At 58.2% G+C, this 17,500-nt stretch overlaps 1 long non-coding RNA gene across 5 annotated transcripts in view; it reads left to right on the top strand.

The window, feature by feature from the left end:
- Positions 1-17,179, top strand: part of LOC144374483 (uncharacterized) — an 18,432-nt gene extending 1,253 nt beyond the window's left edge. Inside the window, exons 1-6 of one of the 5 annotated variants that reach the window (XR_013433862.1) lie at positions 1-645; positions 779-1,216; positions 1,768-1,840; positions 4,071-4,356; positions 12,044-15,865; positions 16,063-17,179. The exon at positions 1-645 is cut by the window's left edge and continues 1,251 nt beyond it. This is a non-coding gene — a long non-coding RNA (uncharacterized LOC144374483). Of the gene's footprint in view, positions 646-778; positions 1,217-1,767; positions 1,841-4,070; positions 4,357-12,043 lie in introns of all 5 variants that reach the window. The other 4 variants (XR_013433860.1, XR_013433859.1, XR_013433861.1 and 1 more) reach the window with 4 other exon arrangements.
- The last annotated feature ends 321 nt before the right edge of the window (positions 17,180-17,500 follow it).

Here is a 17,500-nt window from a genome sequence, read left to right as displayed (position 1 = left end):
GCTGTTTCTGATGTTTGTTGGTTTGGTGGAGGATGCACCCGCGACAGACTCCCAGCAAGAAATGGAGACCGGGTCCCGTGAGCTGGTGGGCATGGGGCTCCGTCGCCTTCCATCCTTCTCTATTCCAAACCGGGCAGGTGACGGCGTGGCCTTGAACCCCACGCAGGGGCTCAAAAAGCAGCCTCTGTCCGGAAATGCTGCGTCTGCACAGCTCAGCCTCCCGTCGGAGGCTCTGTCTCTGTAGCTTGAGCATCTGCTGCCTGAGCTCCGACACCCACATGCACCACCACGGACCCGCACGGTGTGGGCGGGAGTCGCTGAGTGGCAGGTTCCCGCCCACAGCTCTGCTCATCCTCAACGGTTGCCATCCAAGCGCTAAAGTCCCCAAGCGGTCCTCGGGAGACACCACGCTTTGATTAAAAGGGACCTAGTTGGATGGAGAGGGTCACTGGGGAGTGCCCTTGGGGACTATATCCTGTCCCTGGCTCCTCTCTCTCCCTCTCTGCTCCCTGGTGCCCTATCCTGAGCTGCTCTCCTCCTCCAGGCCCTGCCGCCATCTTGTTCTGCTCCCCTTGGGCCAGGGCCATGGAGTCGGCCAACAGGGACTGGACCTCGGACACCATGAGCCCCCAAATGAACCAGGAGGTAAGTCAAGGCAGGTGGGAGGTGGCTGGAGAAGGGGGTCACTGGGCTGTGCCTTTGGGGACCATATCTTCTTGTCCTTGGATTCTCCTTCTTGCCTCCTGGGGCCATGTCCTTATCTCGGACGTGGATCCAGTCACCTCCTGGAAGCCCACCTGTGGACATCGCATCCTTGAGTTCCAAGCCCTCCGTCCGTGGGTCTTTGGGAGACACCCCAGTTTGAGCATCTGCACTTGGCTCCAGGGTCCAGTGGGCATCGCGTCTCTGGTGGACTCAGAGTGATCCCCGAAAACATCCAGAAGGGGAGAGATGGGAGCCAGGAGGCGATGCAGAGCGAGGAAGGGAATCTGGGGCTCAGGGGAAGCACATCACCTCCTTTCGGGGTCCCATCGACCATCCTCTGCCTCCGGCCGCCATCTTGCTTCTTGGCTTGGCCACGATGCTTGGAGCTGCCCACCGTGTGGCCGTCGCCTGGTGAACAGGAGTCAGAGGGTCGTCAGAACCAGGACTCCCGCCATGGGCGCTGTGGATTGAAAAATGTGTCCCCGGAATTGCACATGGAGTGACAGCCGTGGTGTGTCATTGGGGAGCAGGAGGGGGGAGATGATGGGAGGCATGATCTTTCCCTTCTCTGTGCCCCACACACTCTGTCGTTGCCTACAAGCCAACGACCTTGGGAGTGCACGTTCAAGGTCTTCTGTGCTCAGATTTCCCCATATGGCTCATCCGCCATGATGAGTGATGGTTTTGCGGCCACTCTGGAGTCCGTGTTGTTCCTTAAACAAGACTATCATGAATGACGATTGTCCCATGCTTCCAGTATCCCTTATACGTGGCACACTGATTTCTGCCCGCTACTTGCAAAAGTACTGAACTCATCCCCAGTCCCACTCACATGCCACCTCACCTTCACTGTTATCACCAAACTGTCTGAGTAGGGGGACGTGTTTCGATGCAGGTCACGGGATGTCAAATGGAGCCCTAGTCTTTAGTCTTCGAAACTGAGGGATGGTAACCTGAGTTTCTGATCTCAGGCTCGTCTCCCTCCCTAGGTGACCAGGGTCCTTCTTCGTGGAGCGGGAGTCCTATTAACTTGCCCCTATATACGTGTCCTTGTCCTTCCAGGTTGGGGAAGCTCTTGATATAGCACCGTGCGTGCGTGTCGAATGGATGTGTGCACAAAGGGATGGATGAAGAGGTGAGGAATGGATGCATGTGTGGGTATCTGGATGGATGAACGGATGGAGAGTTAGACGGGTGGGTGGGTGGGTGGATGCAGAGGTCCATGGGTAGATAGTTGGGTGGGCAGGTCGAAGGATGATAAATGGAAGAATGGATGATGGACGGATGGGTAGTCAGGTGGGTAAAGAGATGGATGGTCAGATGGGTGAGAAGGTGGATAGAGGGATGGATGGGTGGATGAGTGGTCAGATGGACAGATGATTAAATAAACGGATGGATGCATGGATGGATGGATGATGGATGGGCAGATGGATGAGTAGATGAATAGACGATTGAGTGAATAGATAAATGGATGAACCGATGGAAAATTACCCAGATGAGTGGATGGGTGGGTGGGTGGATGGATGGTGGATGGGTGGATGGATGGATGGATGGATGGGTGGATGGGTGGATGGATGGGTGGATGGGTGGGTGGATGGATGGATGGGTGGATGGGTGGATGGATGGGTGGATGGATGGATGGATGGATGGGTGGATGGGTGGGTGGATGGATGGGTGGGTGGATGGGTGGATGGATGGGTGGATGGATGGATGGATGGGTGGGTGGATGGATGGGTGGATGGATGGGTGGATGGATGGGTGGATGGATGGATGGATGGATGGTGGATGGGTGGATGGGTGGGTGGATGGATGGGTGGGTGGATGGGTGGATGGATGGATGGATGGATGGATGGGTGGATGGGTGGGTGGATGGATGGGTGGGTGGATGGGTGGATGGATGGGTGGATGGATGGATGGATGGGTGGGTGGATGGATGGGTGGATGGATGGGTGGATGGATGGGTGGATGGGTGGATGGATGGATGGTGGATGGGTGGATGGGTGGATGGATGGATGGTGGATGGATGGATGGATGGATGGATGGATGGATGGATGGGTGGATGGATGGATGGGTGGATGGATGGGTGGATGGATGGATGGGTGGGTGGGTGGATGGATGGTGGATGGGTGGATGGATGGATGGATGGATGGTGGATGGGTGGATGGATGGATGGATGGATGGATGGGTGGATGGATGGATGGGTGGATGGATGGGTGGATGGATGGGTGGATGGATGGGTGGATGGGTGGGTGGATGGGTGGATGGGTGGGTGGATGGGTGGATGGGTGGGTGGATGGATGGTGGATGGGTGGATGTGGACGGGTGGGTGGATGGATGTGGACGGGTGGGTGGATGGATGGGTGGATGGATGGATGGATGGTGGTTGGATGGATAGGTGGATGGATGGATGGATGGATGGATGGATGGTGGTTGGATGGATGGTGGATGGGTGGATGGATGGGTGGATGTGGACGGGTGGGTGGATGGATGGGTGGATGGATGGTGGATGGGTGGATGTGGACGGGTGGGTGGATGGATGGATGGATGGATGGTGGATGGGTGGATGTGGACGGGTGGGTGGATGGATGGATGGATGGATGGATGGTGGTTGGATGGATAGGTGGATGGTGGATGGATGGATGGGTGGGTGGATGGATGGTTGGATGGATGGTGGATGGGTGGATGGATGGGTGGATGGGTGGGTGGATGGGTGGGTGGATGGGTGGTGGATGGGTGGATGGATGGATGGTGGGTGGATGGATGGGTGGACAAGTGGGTGAATGGATGGGTGGATGGATGGGTGGATGGATCCATAGGGGGATGGATGGGTGGATGGGTGGATGGTTGGTTGGTTCATTCATATGGTGAAAGTCTTCCTTCCTGGACTTCCCAAATTTCCCTGCCTGCCTTTCCGCCATCAGACCCCATCCCCTGAACCAACCCCTTACCATTTCATGGGGCAGGTTGGGGTATTCATTGGCCTGAACAAGTATTTATTGGAGAACGTGGAGCCCTGGGCTGCCTTGGCAGATTCTAGCTGCCAGTTGGGTGTTCTTCCCTCACTCAAGTTTGGGGTTCAAGTTCAAATGCTGTTAGGAACACACAGTCAGACCTCAGCCAGGCTCCCAACCCACCCAACCTTGAGTCAGAGCCACTCAGCGCCTGGGGTTTCCTGTGTTTCTCTACGGGAACCAGGCGTGACATCAGCTGTATTATAAGAAAGCTTTCAAATTTGGTTCGGTGAGATCTATTTTTATATCTCCATGTCCGATCTAATTAATGACAATTACTTTTAATTTCCTCGTTGGGAGCAAATTCAGAAATTAATTAGGAATCTGGACTTTTTCCGGGGGGTATCTTCCCAGCTCTGCTGGATCGCACTCTTCCTGGCATCCAAGTTGAGTCTCTCAGATGCCCACGACGCCACTGGAAAGCCACTGTTTTAAAACTGGTTCACGAGGCCAACTGAGTGCTTTAGGGGACGGATGGCCACCAGCAGAGACGGACCGTTAGAATCCTCACTATTTCTCCCAGAAACGGGAAGAACGGCATTCCTGTGCTCACACTCGGCGAGGACAAGTTCCTCCAAAGGGAATAGACCCCTGGTGGGAAACGAAGACAAGAAGAGACCACGTCCGGTTCTGGTTTCTGGTGAGTTTATTCCCAAGGAAACAGAATGGCGGGAAGGCAAAGGCGCGGGCAGGAACCGGGCGTCATGGACGAGGGGTGCACCAGAAGCGTTTGCAGGAAGGTCATCTCCACGATGGCCCTCAGGGAGGGTCCCTCCTCACTTTTAGTTGTTTCTGAGCCGTAGCTGGAACTGCACCAGCCAGAGGGCAAACGTCCCTGGGATCGACGTGTTTGGGAAATGGAGGAGAGCAGGGAAAGCGCCTTGTACGGCTCGTCGTGCTCGGAGAACAGACGCCCAGGGGACAACTGATTCGCCATGTGGGTTTGTGTTCCCAAGGGTGATGAGGACGATTGTCATAATGGCGGCGGTGCTGATGCGAGGAAGATGGTGAAGACTGTGATATGATCCAGATGATGATGGTGATGGTGACGATGATGATGATGATGGTGGTGATGGTGATGGTGGTGGTGATGGTGATGGTGGTGATGGTGGTGGTGATGGTGGTGATGGTGGTGGTGATGGTGGTGACGATGATGATGATGATGGTGGTGATGGTGATGGTGGTGGTGATGGTGGTGGTGGTGGTGGTTATAATGACAGTGATGGTGGCACTGATGGTGATGAGGAGGATACTGATGAGGAAGATGGTGAACGCCATGATATGATCCAGATGGTGGTGGTGGTGATGATGGTGGTGGTGATGGTGATGGAGGTGATGGTGATGGTGATGGTGATGGTGATGGTGATGGTGATGGTGGTGATGGTGATGGTGATGGTGATGATGGTGGTGGTGATGGTGATGGTGGTGATGGAGGTGATGGTGGTGGTGGTGATGGTGGTGGTGATGGTCATGGTGGTGATGATGGTGATGGAGATGGTGGTGATGGTGGTGGTGGTGATGGTGATGGTGGTGGTGGGATGGTGGTGATGGTGATGGTGGTGATGGAGGTGATGGTGGTGGTGGTGATGGTGGTGGTGATGGTCATGGTGGTGATGATGGTGATGGAGATGGTGGTGATGGTGGTGGTGGTGATGGTGATGGTGGTGGTGGGATGGTGGTGATGGTGATGGTGGTGATGGAGGTGATGGTGGTGGTGGTGATGGTGGTGGTGATGGTCATGGTGGTGATGATGGTGATGGAGATGGTGGTGATGGTGGTGGTGATGGTCATGGTGGTGATGGTGGTGGTGGTGATGGTGGTGGTGGTGATGGTGATGGTGGTGATGGTGATGGTGGTGGTGGTGATGGTGATGGTGATGGTGATGGTGGTGATGGAGGTGATGGTGATGGTGATGGTGGTGATGATGGTGTGATAGAGGTGATATTGATGGTGATGTTACTGGTGATGGTAGTGATGGAGATGATGATGTTGATGGTGATGCAGATGGTGATGGTGATGATGATGATGATGGTGGTGATGATGATGATGATGGTGGTGATGATGATGGTGATGGTGGTGGTGGTGATGGTGATGGTGATGGTGGTGGTGGTGGTGGTGGTGATGGTGATGGTGGTGGTGATGGTGGTGATGGTGATGGTGGTGGTGATGGTGGTGATGGTGATGGTGATGGTGATGATGATGATGGTGGTGATGGTGGTGGTGGTGATGGTGATGGTGGTGGTGGTGATGGTGATGGTGATGGTGGTGATGATGGTGATGGTGGTGATGGTGATGGTGATGGTGATGATGATGATGGTGGTGATGGTGGTGATTATGGTGATGGTGATGGTGATGGTGGTACTGATGATGAGGAGGAGGATACTGATGAGGAAGATGGAAATGGTGGAGGTCAAGATAGTCATCATGAAGGTGACGGTGCTGATGGTGGACAGGTGATGGCGTGATGATGGTAGTGGGGAGGGCAGAGGTGGTATGCTCCGAGTCTTGTCCTGGTGCTGATGCTGATGGTTTAACCAGGAAGAGATCCATCCAGATGCTGCGGGATGACGTCCGCGGCTGTGGAACTCTCCCTAGGATCAGAACGTCCTGCCTTCTTGAGAGGATATGTATATATATATATTTTTTTTTTCTGAGAAACGATATCCTGAATAGAAACGGGAGTTCTCCTTCTTCTTCTCCTTTCCGTGTTCCAAGAAGGGTGTCGAATAATTTCCATCTTTCCAGGAACGGTCGTCCTGGGGGATTCAAAGCGATGCAGGGAACAGGAGGAATCGCTGTCACGGGTTTCCTCTGGAAAGCGCTCGGTGGGGGCTGGGATTCGGGGACTCCGTGCGCGGGAACATCTGCTGCTGAGGTGTGTGGGGTGTGCAAATTCTGGGAATCTGAGTCACGCGAGGAGCCAGAGGTGGGAGGTGCTGTTGGACCTGCAGACTCATCTCTTGTTCTAAAAGATTTCTGCAGATTCAGACTCTAACAACCGAGCCACAGAATCGACTCCTCCCGATCCTTTAGGGTACTGATGAGGGAGCCCACGGGAGCCCACGGGACACGGGGACAGAGCGGTCCCCGCCCCGTGCCGAGTCCTCTTTGTTGCAGACACAGCTTCTTCTTTACCTGGTCCAATGGCCACGGCGTCCTGCCTGGCCTGCTCTCCACCGGGCGGTTTTTAACACGGATTCGCAGCCGGGAACCCAAGGGGTCAACACAGACTGGACCCTGCGGTTCTAAGGGTGGCGCTCGCTGCGGACCCGCGGACCCCGCGTGCACGGAGGAATCTTCCCATTCCTTTCCCAGGCGTCACCACGGAGGCAGCATCAGGATGGGACTAGGGCCATCCCCCGATGACCAGGGGGTCACGACCCCAGGACCCAGGGAGGCCCTAAGCCCGTCCCATAAGATGACCCAGTGATTGCAGGGGACCTGTGTCACCCGCTTAGGTACTTAGACCAGTTGTGCACGACGTTGAATACCCCGCGCAGCGCAGATCCTCGCTCCCCTCATCACGACGGGATCACGACCCGAAAATACGTCTGCACGGGATGCCATCTGGGCACAGAGCACGCACAGCAGGGACGACTGTATACAGACCCCCTCTGACTCCCAGGCACAGAGCACGCACAGCAGGGACGACTGTATACAGAGCCCGTCTGACTCCCGGGCACAGAGCACGCACAGCAGGGACGACTGTCTACAGACCCCCTCTGACTCCTGGGCACAGAGCACGCACAACAGGGACGACTGTATACAGAGCCCCTCTGACTCCCGGGCACAGAGCACGCACAGCAGGGACGACTGTCTACAGACCCCCTCTGACTCCTGGGCACAGAGCACGCACAGCAGGGACGACTGTATACACACCCCCTCTGACTCCAGGGCACAGAGCAGCCACAGCAGGGACGACTGTATACACACCTCCTCTGACTCCAGGGCACAGACCAGCCACAGCAGGGACGACTGTATACACACCCCCTCTGACTCCTGGGCACAGACCAGCCACAGCAGGGACGACTGTATACAGACCCCCTCTGACTCCAGGGCACAGAGCACGCACAGCAGGGACGACTGTATACAAACCCCCTCTGACTCCTGGGCACAGACCAGCCACAGCAGGGACGACTGTATGCAGAGCCCCTCTGACTCCAGGGCACAGAGCACGCACAGCAGGGACGACTGTATACAGAGCCCCTCTGACTCCAGGGCACAGAGCACGCACAGCAGGGACGACTGTATACATACCCCATCTGACTCCTGGGCACAGACCAGCCACAGCAGGGACGACTGTATACAGACCCCCTCTGACTCCAGGGCACAGAGCACGCACAGCAGGGACGACTGTATACAGACCCCCTCTGACTCCTGGGCACACACCACGCACAGCAGGGACGACTGTATACACACCCCCTCTGACTTCTGGGCACAGAGCACACACAGCAGGGACGACTGTATACAGACCCCCTCCGACTCCTGGGCACAGAGCACGCACAGCAGGGACGACTGTATACAGACCCCCTCTTACTCCCGGGCACAGAGCACGCACAGCAGGGACGACTGTATACAGATCCCCTCTGACTCCAGGGCACAGAGCACGCACAGCAGGGACGACTGTATACAGATCCCCTCTGACTCCCGGGCACAGAGCACGCAAAGCAGGGACGACTGTATACAGACCCCCTCTGACTCCTGGGCACAGACCACGCACAGCAGGGACGACTGTATACAGACCCCTCTGACTCCTGGACACAGCACGCACAGCAGGGACGACTGTATACAGACTAGGCTTAGGACAGCAGGGACAACTGTATACATTCCCTGCCTTTGCCTCTGGGACACAGAATCTGTGCACAGCAGGGACGACTGTATACAGAGGAAGAAGTGGTCTGTGTGGGGTGCAGCAGGACAGGGCGGAGCTCAGGGAACAATGGACCGGGGAAGCAGAGGGACATCTGTGTCCCACACGGGAACCACCCGGGGCACCGCCGCCCTGGCAGGGTCCTGTGGCCTCCTCTGCCCCGTCCTCCTCGTCCCCTGCTGAGCCTCCTCTGTGCGGCCCACCAGCCCCGAGTCCTCCATGGCCCGCGGAGTCCTCCTCCGTGTGGTCCCCTGAGATCTGGGTGTCCCTGGGTGACGCCTCCGTGTGGCCCACGGCTGGTGACTTAACCAGTAAACTCCTTCCTGAAACCGCCAAGACCACAGTGTCCCCAAGAGTGACGTGGGCACGTCCCCAGGTTCCAGGACAGTCCCTGCCTTCAGCCCCTTTCCTGATACCCCACGACCTCTAAAGGGGGACTCTGGCTGTCGCCTTCGGGGACAGGTTTTGGTGGCTGACATTTTCTTTGTTGGATTCTAACTCTGCGGTGTCCTGGCCCCGGGTCCGGCTGCGGCTGTGTGTTTTCTCTGGATTCAGGGACGTTCCCATCGGGAGCAAAATAAGGAGAAGCGCCCGGCGCGAGGAAGGGGGTTATTCTGGGCTGGATCTGCTCCCGCCCCGTGAGATCTGCCGCGCGTTGACTGCCGTCCCCCGCCGCCGTCCCTCCCCTGTCACGTCCCCTCCCCTGTCACCCAGCGTCCCCCCAGGGGCTCTATTTCTGGAAACGGGGAGGACGGCTTGGCGGCCGCGTGTGGCTGCGGCAGATGGAACCCCCGCGTGGAGGTGGGTGCTGCGCTGCCGCAGGGAGAGCCACCGGCTCCTGGTCCAGACGCACCGACCGCGGGACCCCAGGCGGCCAGAGCCCCGAGCTCCGTCCCCGGGGGCCTCCAGGGAGCTGCTGAACCCTGCCCCTCGCTGCCAATGTCCTCAGTGTCCCCAAGACACAGCACGGACCTGCGGTTTCCCGGGGGACAGAATCCAGGGGACGGCCCCTGCCTCGGGTGGGTGGGTCCCCAAACACGGGAAGGGACCTTGGGGGACCCCCTGGGCTCCCATAGGAGGGGACACCTGCCTTCCTCCTGCAGGGTTTGGTGGCCGTTCCTGGGACTCAGGCAGCTGTGACGGAGGCTGCTCTTTCCGCCAACACGGTCCACGCTGCGTGTCGGGTCCTCACCTGGGAATCCCACCCGGGGCCTTGGAGGGTGTTTGGGAACAACACGCTCAGAGGGGTCTGTATACAGTCGTCCCTGCTGTGGCTGGTCTGTGCCCGGGAGTCACAGGGGGTCTGTATACAGTCGTCCCTGCTGTGCGTGCTCTGTGCCCTGGAGTCAGAGGGGGTCTGTATACAGTCGTCCCTGCTGTGGCTGGTCTGTGCCCTGGAGTCAGAGGGGGTCTGTATACAGTCGTCCCTGCTGTGCGTGATCTGTGCCCAGGAGTCAGAGGGGGTCTGTATACAGTTGTCCCTGCTGTGCGTGCTCAGTGCCCGGGAGTCAGAGGGGGTCTGTATACAGTCGTCCCTGCTGTGCGTGATCTGTGCCCAGGAGTCACAGGGCGTCTGTATACAGTCGTCCCTGCTGTGGCTGGTCTGTGCCCAGGAGTCAGAGGGGGTCTGTATACAGTCGTCCCTGCTGTGCGTGCTCTGTGCCCAGGAGTCACAGGGCGTCTGTATACAGTCGTCCCTGCTGTGCGTGCTCTGTGCCCTGGAGTCAGAGAGGGTCTGTATACAGTCGTCCCTGCTGTGGCTGGTCTGTGCCCGGGAGTCAGAGGGGGTGTGTATACAGTCGTCCCTGCTGTGCGTGCTCTGTGCCCAGGAGTCAGAGGGCGTCTGTATACAGTTGTCCCTGCTGTGCGTGCTCTGTGCCCAGCAGTCAGAGGGGGTGTGTATACAGTCGTCCCTGCTGTGCGTGCTCTGTGCCCTGGAGTCAGAGGGGGTGTGTATACAGTCGTCCCTGCTGTGCGTGCTCTGTGCCCAGGAGTCAGAGGAGGTCTGTATACAGTCGTCCCTGCTGTGCGTGCTCTGTGCCCAGGAGTCAGAGAGGATCTGTATACAGTCGTCCCTGCTGTGGCTGGTCTGTGCCCAGGAGTCAGAGGGGGTCTGTATACAGTCGTCCCTGCTGTGGCTGGTCTGTGCCCAGGAGTCAGAGAGGGTCTGTATACAGTCGTCCCTGCTGTGCGTGCTCTGTGCCCAGGAGTCAGAGGGGGTCTGTATACAGTCGTCCCTGCTGTGGCTGGTCTGTGCCCAGGAGTCAGAGAGGATCTGTATACAGTCGTCCCTGCTGTGGCTGGTCTGTGCCCAGGAGTCAGAGGGGGTCTGTATACAGTCGTCCCTGCTGTGGCTGGTCTGTGCCCAGGAGTCAGAGAGGGTCTGTATACAGTCGTCCCTGCTGTGCGTGCTCTGTGCCCAGGAGTCAGAGGGGGTCTGTATACAGTCGTCCCTGCTGTGCGTGCTCTGTGCCCTGGAGTCAGAGGGGGTCTGTATACAGTCGTCCCTGCTGTGCGTGCTCTGTGCCCTGGAGTCAGAGAGGGTCTGTATACAGTCGTCCCTGCTGTGCGTGCTCTGTGCCCAGGAGTCAGAGGGGGTCTGTATACAGTCGTCCCTGCTGTGCGTGCTCTGTGCCCAGGAGTCAGAGGGGGTGTGTATACAGTCGTCCCTGCTGTGTGTGCTCTGTGCCCAGGAGTCAGAGGGGGTGTGTATACAGTCGTCCCTGCTGTGCGTGGTGTGTGCCCAGGAGTCAGAGGGGGTGTGTATACAGTCGTCCCTGCTGTGCGTGCTCTGTGCCCGGGAGTCAGAGGGGGTCTGTATACAGTCGTCCCTGCTGTGCGTGCTCTGTGCCCGGGAGTCAGAGTGGGTCTGTATACAGTCGTCCCTGCTGTGTGTGCTCTGTGCCCGGGAGTCAGAGGGGGTGTGTATACAGTCGTCCCTGCTGTGCGTGGTCTGTGCCCAGGAGTCAGAGTGGGTCTGTATACAGTCGTTCCTGCTGTGCGTGCTCTGTGCCCAGGAGTCAGAGGGGGTGTGTATACAGTCGTCCCTGCTGTGGCTGGTCTGTGCCCGGGAGTCAGAGGGGGTGTGTATACAGTCGTCCCTGCTGTGCGTGCTCTGTGCCCAGGAGTCAGAGGGCGTCTGTATACAGTTGTCCCTGCTGTGCGTGCTCTGTGCCCAGCAGTCAGAGGGGGTGTGTATACAGTCGTCCCTGCTGTGCGTGCTCTGTGCCCTGGAGTCAGAGGGGGTGTGTATACAGTCGTCCCTGCTGTGCGTGCTCTGTGCCCAGGAGTCAGAGGAGGTCTGTATACAGTCGTCCCTGCTGTGCGTGCTCTGTGCCCAGGAGTCAGAGGGGGTGTGTATACAGTTGTCCCTGCTGTGCGTGGTCTGTGCCCAGCTTGACGTCATCACGCATCACGCACGTTGGGCATCTCATCTCTGTGCTTATGTCATCACCAGGACGGGAATCTCATCTGAGCTCAATGTCATCACGCATCACGCAGGACGGGCCTCTCAACTCGGAGCTTGACGTCATCACGCATCACGCAGGACGGGCCTGTCACCTCCGAGCTTGACGTCATCACGCAGGACGGGCCTCCATCCCCAGGTCCGTCCCCCTCCCACCTGCTCCCTTCCCCTCTGGGCTGCTCTCTGGGCCTTTGACTGTGATTTTTCTCTTGGTGTCACAGCTGTGCACAGGCCGGGTCACGTGGGCCCCTCGTATGTGCAGGTCGCATACTTTGGCCCCTGGATTCCACCCTCCCCCTTTCCCCTCCCCTCCCCTGGGTCCCTCCACTCCACCCCTGTCCCTTCTGTTTCCCTGGGATCCCCCACCTGTCTCCCTCCCCGTCGCGCTGTGGCTTCCGCGCAGCAGGGACAACGTCCGACCCGACCCTGGACTTTCTCGTGGGGCTTGTTCTCCGCAGCATAATACTCTCCAGCTTCACCAAGCAAATCTCTCTCTCTCTTTTCCTGGCCCTGGGGACTGAACCCAGGGGCACTAACCCCGGAGCCATGTCCCCAGCCCTTTTTTATTTTTTTCTTGAGAGTCAGGGTCTCTCTATGTTACTCAGGGCGGCCTCCAACGTGCCATCCTCCTGCCTCGGCCTCCCAAGCCGCTGGGGTGACAGGTGCCCAGCTACAGAGATCATTTTTTAATCTTTTTTTATTTTCTGACGGATGTTAAGTGACAGGCCTCTGTGGGTGGGCAGCCTCGGACCCAGCTGGGCACTGCTCAGCTGCACAGCGACGTCCCTGTCAAATGCACCCCGCGGGGGAGGGGGGAGGAGTCGCCCGCCAGCTTCTCTGTCCCCGGGGGTCCCTGCTGGACCCTTGGCGAGGTCGTCCCGTGGACGGCGGTGATTCTCTTCTGCCCCCAGCAGAATCCAGAGGAAATGGCACATTCTGTGTCCCCCGCGCGCGAGGGAGGCGGATTGTCACCTGGGCCGCCTCTGGGGCTTAATTTATGCCCCGTCGCTCTGCCTCCCGGGAAGCCACTGCCGCCAAACCGGTCATTTCAGCTGTCACCGCTGCTGGCCCCCGGGGACAACGCGTGGTGGCAGCTGTAATCTCCTTTGGGCACGTTGGGGACGCGGGAGGGAGGGAGCGGTGGGAGTTGAGCCTTTTCTTCGTCTGGTGACACAGGTGCCCGGGTGGTCACGGCCAGGGACACGTGACCGGGTGGCCAGGGTCCCCCTGGTCGGCTTTATTGAATCGGATCCCTCGCCTGGTCAGATCCAGCCCCTGAGCCCTGTCCCCAGCCCTGTTTGGCATTTTATTTAGGGACAGGGTCTCCCTGAGCTGCTCAGGGCCTCGCTGTGGTGGAGGCTGGCTCTGAACTCTCGATCCTCCTGCCTCAGCCTCCCGAGAGCCGCTGGGGTGAGAGGTGTGGGCCACCGTCCCTGGTCACATCAAGTCACCAAAGTCATCAAGTCCCACCCCCTGGAGTCTGCACACCGCCCCCCTCCGCCCCCTCAAAAAGTGACACTGCAGATTTTTGCAAGTGTGACAGCTGAGCGCTGTCAAAACCAGCGGGTGTGGAGGCTGTCTGTCACCAGGCACAGCTGGGTGGCCGGCCGTCACTCCCGGGTCCCTAAATGAGCTCCTTAATCCCTGTCCTCTGCGGGGACTGGCAGGGGCTGAGCTCTGTTTTGCATGTCGCACGGGATCTGGGCCACCGTCAGCCGCTCCCTTGGGGACGTGGTGGCTCCGGTCCCAGGCTCCGGGAAGCCCCCGCCGCCGCCACAGCGGGACGATGCTCCGTTCACAGGCGGAACCGAGCCAGGCTGCGGCTCCCGGGGAAGCCAGGAGCAGAGCCAGCGGGAAATGTCACCGGAGGGAGGAGGGGGGTGTGCCTCCGGCGTCCCCAGGGCCTCCCCGCCAGCCGCCAGAGCAGCTCCAAGTGTCATGAGAAATTCGTTAGAAAACACGGGGACAGGGGGGTCCCAGCACCTTCAGACCCAGACAAGGCTGTGATTTGGGGGCACAGCTGTCCCCATATGCGTTGTCCCCGAGGATACTCGCTCCGAGACTCCCCTGGGGAGGCCATCCAGGGCAGAGGCCGGAGTGCCCTCGGTGACCTAGCGGGGCTGCTGCTTGCAGGCCACGTGCACAAATCCCCCTTTATGCTGTAAATCACCTCGAGGCCATCTACAAAGGGTCCCCCGTGGTCATCCCGCATTGTTCAGGGAAAAGAGAAAGGGCCTCACGAAGTCCCAGAGGCTGGCCTCCAACTGGCCATCCTCCTGCCTCAGCCTCCTGAGACACTGGGAAACCCATTTTTTTCCCTCTTCTATCCCCCTTTTTTTGGAGTTGGGGTACCAGGGATTGAACTCAGCCTGAGCCCCATCCGCAGCCCTGTTTTGCATAGTGACAGCTGAGCATTGCTGTCCCACCACGGGGACAATCTACTGTCCTTCCCACCCCTCCCTTCACTCCCCTCTGCCTCATCCAAAGCCCCTCTATTCTCCCCTAGTGCCCCCCACCCTTATTGTGAATTAACACCCACAGGTCAGGGACAACCCAGGGACTTTGATTTTGAGGGATGGGCTGATGTCACTTAGCAGGATAGTCCCCAGTGCCATTCATTCACCAGCAAATGCCATCATTTCGTTCCTCTTCATGGCTGAGTAGTATTCCACTGTGTAGATATACCACAGTCTCTTTATTCATTCCTGTATTGGAGGGCACCTGGGTTGGTTCCACACTTTAGCTGCTGCGAGTGGAGCCGCTACAAACATTGATTTCCTGTCGCCCCACTCAGAACGGCACCACCCAGAAGGCCAATAGCACACACCAGGCGTGGAACCACCCTGTGACCCAGAACTGGCCCTGAAAAACTCAAGTCCTCTTGCTGCCGTGACCCCTGCACACACCCAGGTTCGCAGGGGCACAGTTCACAGTAGCCACAGACTAGGGAACCAGCTCCAGGTCCCTCAGTGGACATCCATTTCTGTCAAGAAATTGTGGTCTCTCTGTGCACTCGGGAGTACTACTCAGCCGTGAAGAAGAATGAAACGATGGCATTGGCAGGAAAACAGAGGGAACTAGAGACCCCGAGGCTAAGGGAAAGAAGTCCATCTCAGAAGGTCCAGGGCGGGCAGCTCGGAACAGGCGGGAAACCCGAGCAGGCATCAGCCTGTGCTGTCGGGTAGAACCCTGGGGACACCAGGGATGGCGTCTGGCCTGTGGCCCAGATTCCACCTGCTCCGGAACCAGCTGTAAATCCTGCGCCAACGAGGAAATGCGCTCTGGGGCCGCGAGCTCGCGGGAAACCCCGGGGCTGCGCTGCGGGGGCGATCCGTACGGTTAACAGAGTGGTGCGTGAGGATGTCGCCCAGAGGAGGACCTGGCAAAGCCGGCGCCGAGTGGCAGGTGCTTCCAAGCCCCAAAGGAGCCCGGGTCCTAGAGCCCGGGACACCGCCCTGCGCGCAACGCATGCGCCCCGCGAGGCCCGAGCTGCGCAGCCAAGGGCCTGTCCTCCCCCGGGCTCGGGAGGCTGAGGCAGGAGGATCGCCAGTTCCAAGCCAGCCTCAGCCAAAGGGAGGCTCTGAGCAGCTCAGGGAGACCCTGTCTCTCAATAAAATGCAAAATAGGGGCTGGGGAGGGGGCTCAGGGGTCGAGGGTCCCTGAGGTCGACCCTCCCCATCCCCCTGCCCCAGAAAACCCCTCCTTCCCGAGTCCTGGGTGGACTGTTTGGGAGTCAGCCATTCGCACGGGTCATGAGCCACGTTTTCCCTGGAGAATCCCCAACGCTGTGCCTCTGGGACCCGTCCGTAGATGGTAAGTCCTTCCTGTTACCCTCCTGGAAGAAGTTGCTACATATTCTAGTTTCCAGGGATATTTTTTTTTTTGCCCCCATGGTCAGTAACTGTCCTCTACAGAGTTTTTACCCAATTGATTTTGGGAGTTTGGGGGGACACAGGGATGCTCTGCATGTGGGTCAAACCCCGATCGATTTTTTTTCATTTCACTTTGAGGCCGAGTCTTGCTGCTACGTTGCTTCGGGTTTCAGTGAGTTGCTGAGGCTGGCCTCCACCTTGGGATCCTCCCGCCTCAGCCTCCTGAGTTGCTGGAATCACGGGTGTGCACCGGCACCCTGACTGAATTGGGTGTGGTGGGTTGGGAGAGGTGTAGACTCATAGTGGATTAATCCACTTGGATGGACTCCCTGGGTGGTGGCTGCAGCAGGTGGGGGATGTTGGTGACGGAGGAGGCTGTGCTACAGCAAGGGTTCGGGGCGGGTGGACAGTCTCAGTACTTTCCGCTCGATTTGGAGTGGACCTCAAATCTTCCTAAAAATAAAATCTATTAAAAATTGACCAAAAAAAGACAAAAACAAAAATTGATGGTGTTGTTGAGGCATGTTCTAGTAACGTCTATCAGTTAGAGACCAGAGACGCTGCTACATGTCCCCATGATGCACAGCACAGACCGTCCCAGCACAAAACAACCCCGTCCCCCAAGCTGACGGTGCCAAGGCCGAGAAAATCCTTTCTCCACGCGAAAGAATGGGGCTGCTGCAGATCTCACGGCTCCGTGCCGTTCTCCTAAAAACTCATCCCCCAGAAACCACAGGGGAGAGCTAACCCAGAGAGCTAACACAGGACCCCACACGGGTTGAAGGATCTCGTCCCCGTCACGGAGGGCGGCGACGTGTGCCAACAGGTCTCCTTGGTGTCGGTTTTTATTCTGAGCGGCTCAGAAGGTCGCTGCCACCTTGGGTTTGTCTCCTCTGTCTCTTGTGAAGCCATCCTTCTGCCCTGGAGCGAAAGCGGAGCTCGCCGGATCCACAGCAGCTCCGTTGGAGCGGAGCGTCCAGCCATCCGTGATGACTCACGGGCCACAGGGAATCGTCTCAGAGGAGCTCGGAAGAAATCCTCTTAGCGGGAATTTGGGGCATGAGAGAGAAGGGGGGGAACTCTTGGCTCATCCTGGCGGGAGAGGGGAGTCGGTGTTGTCTCCACTGGGGGAGAAGAATCCGGAACACGTCCATACTGTTTTTTTTCCCTACTCTGAAATCTAGCTCCTTCTTAGCAAAAATCAAAAAAATAAAATAAAGGGAGGGTCCCAGTGGACCTCCCATGGGTGGCTGTATCGTGGCCTGGACCCTTCCTGTCTCTGTTCCTTCCCTGGCTGCCCCAGCTCAGCTGCTGGTCTACACCACACCCATCCGCCATGATGTTCTGCCTCACCTCAGGCACAGACCCATGGAACCCTCCAAACATGAGCCACTGGAAACCTTTCGTCTCTTTAACTCTACTTTTCTCAGGGATTTTGTCACAGGAAATGGGAAGCGCACAGCCCCTCACCCAGTGGTGCCCCAGGATACCCGTTGTCACGTGGAGTGGACGCCGTGTCCCCGTGGAGAAATAAAGTGGGGACGTCCCGTGGAGATGGAGACCCCGCGCCTGTGGA

The sequence above is a fragment of the Ictidomys tridecemlineatus genome, unplaced genomic scaffold (genome assembly GCF_052094955.1).
Source record: "Ictidomys tridecemlineatus isolate mIctTri1 unplaced genomic scaffold, mIctTri1.hap1 Scaffold_7135, whole genome shotgun sequence".
In the NCBI taxonomy this organism is placed as follows: domain Eukaryota; kingdom Metazoa; phylum Chordata; class Mammalia; order Rodentia; family Sciuridae; genus Ictidomys; species Ictidomys tridecemlineatus.
The sequence above is the reverse complement of the archived record's forward strand: the minus strand, read 5'-3'. Positions and strand labels throughout refer to the sequence as shown.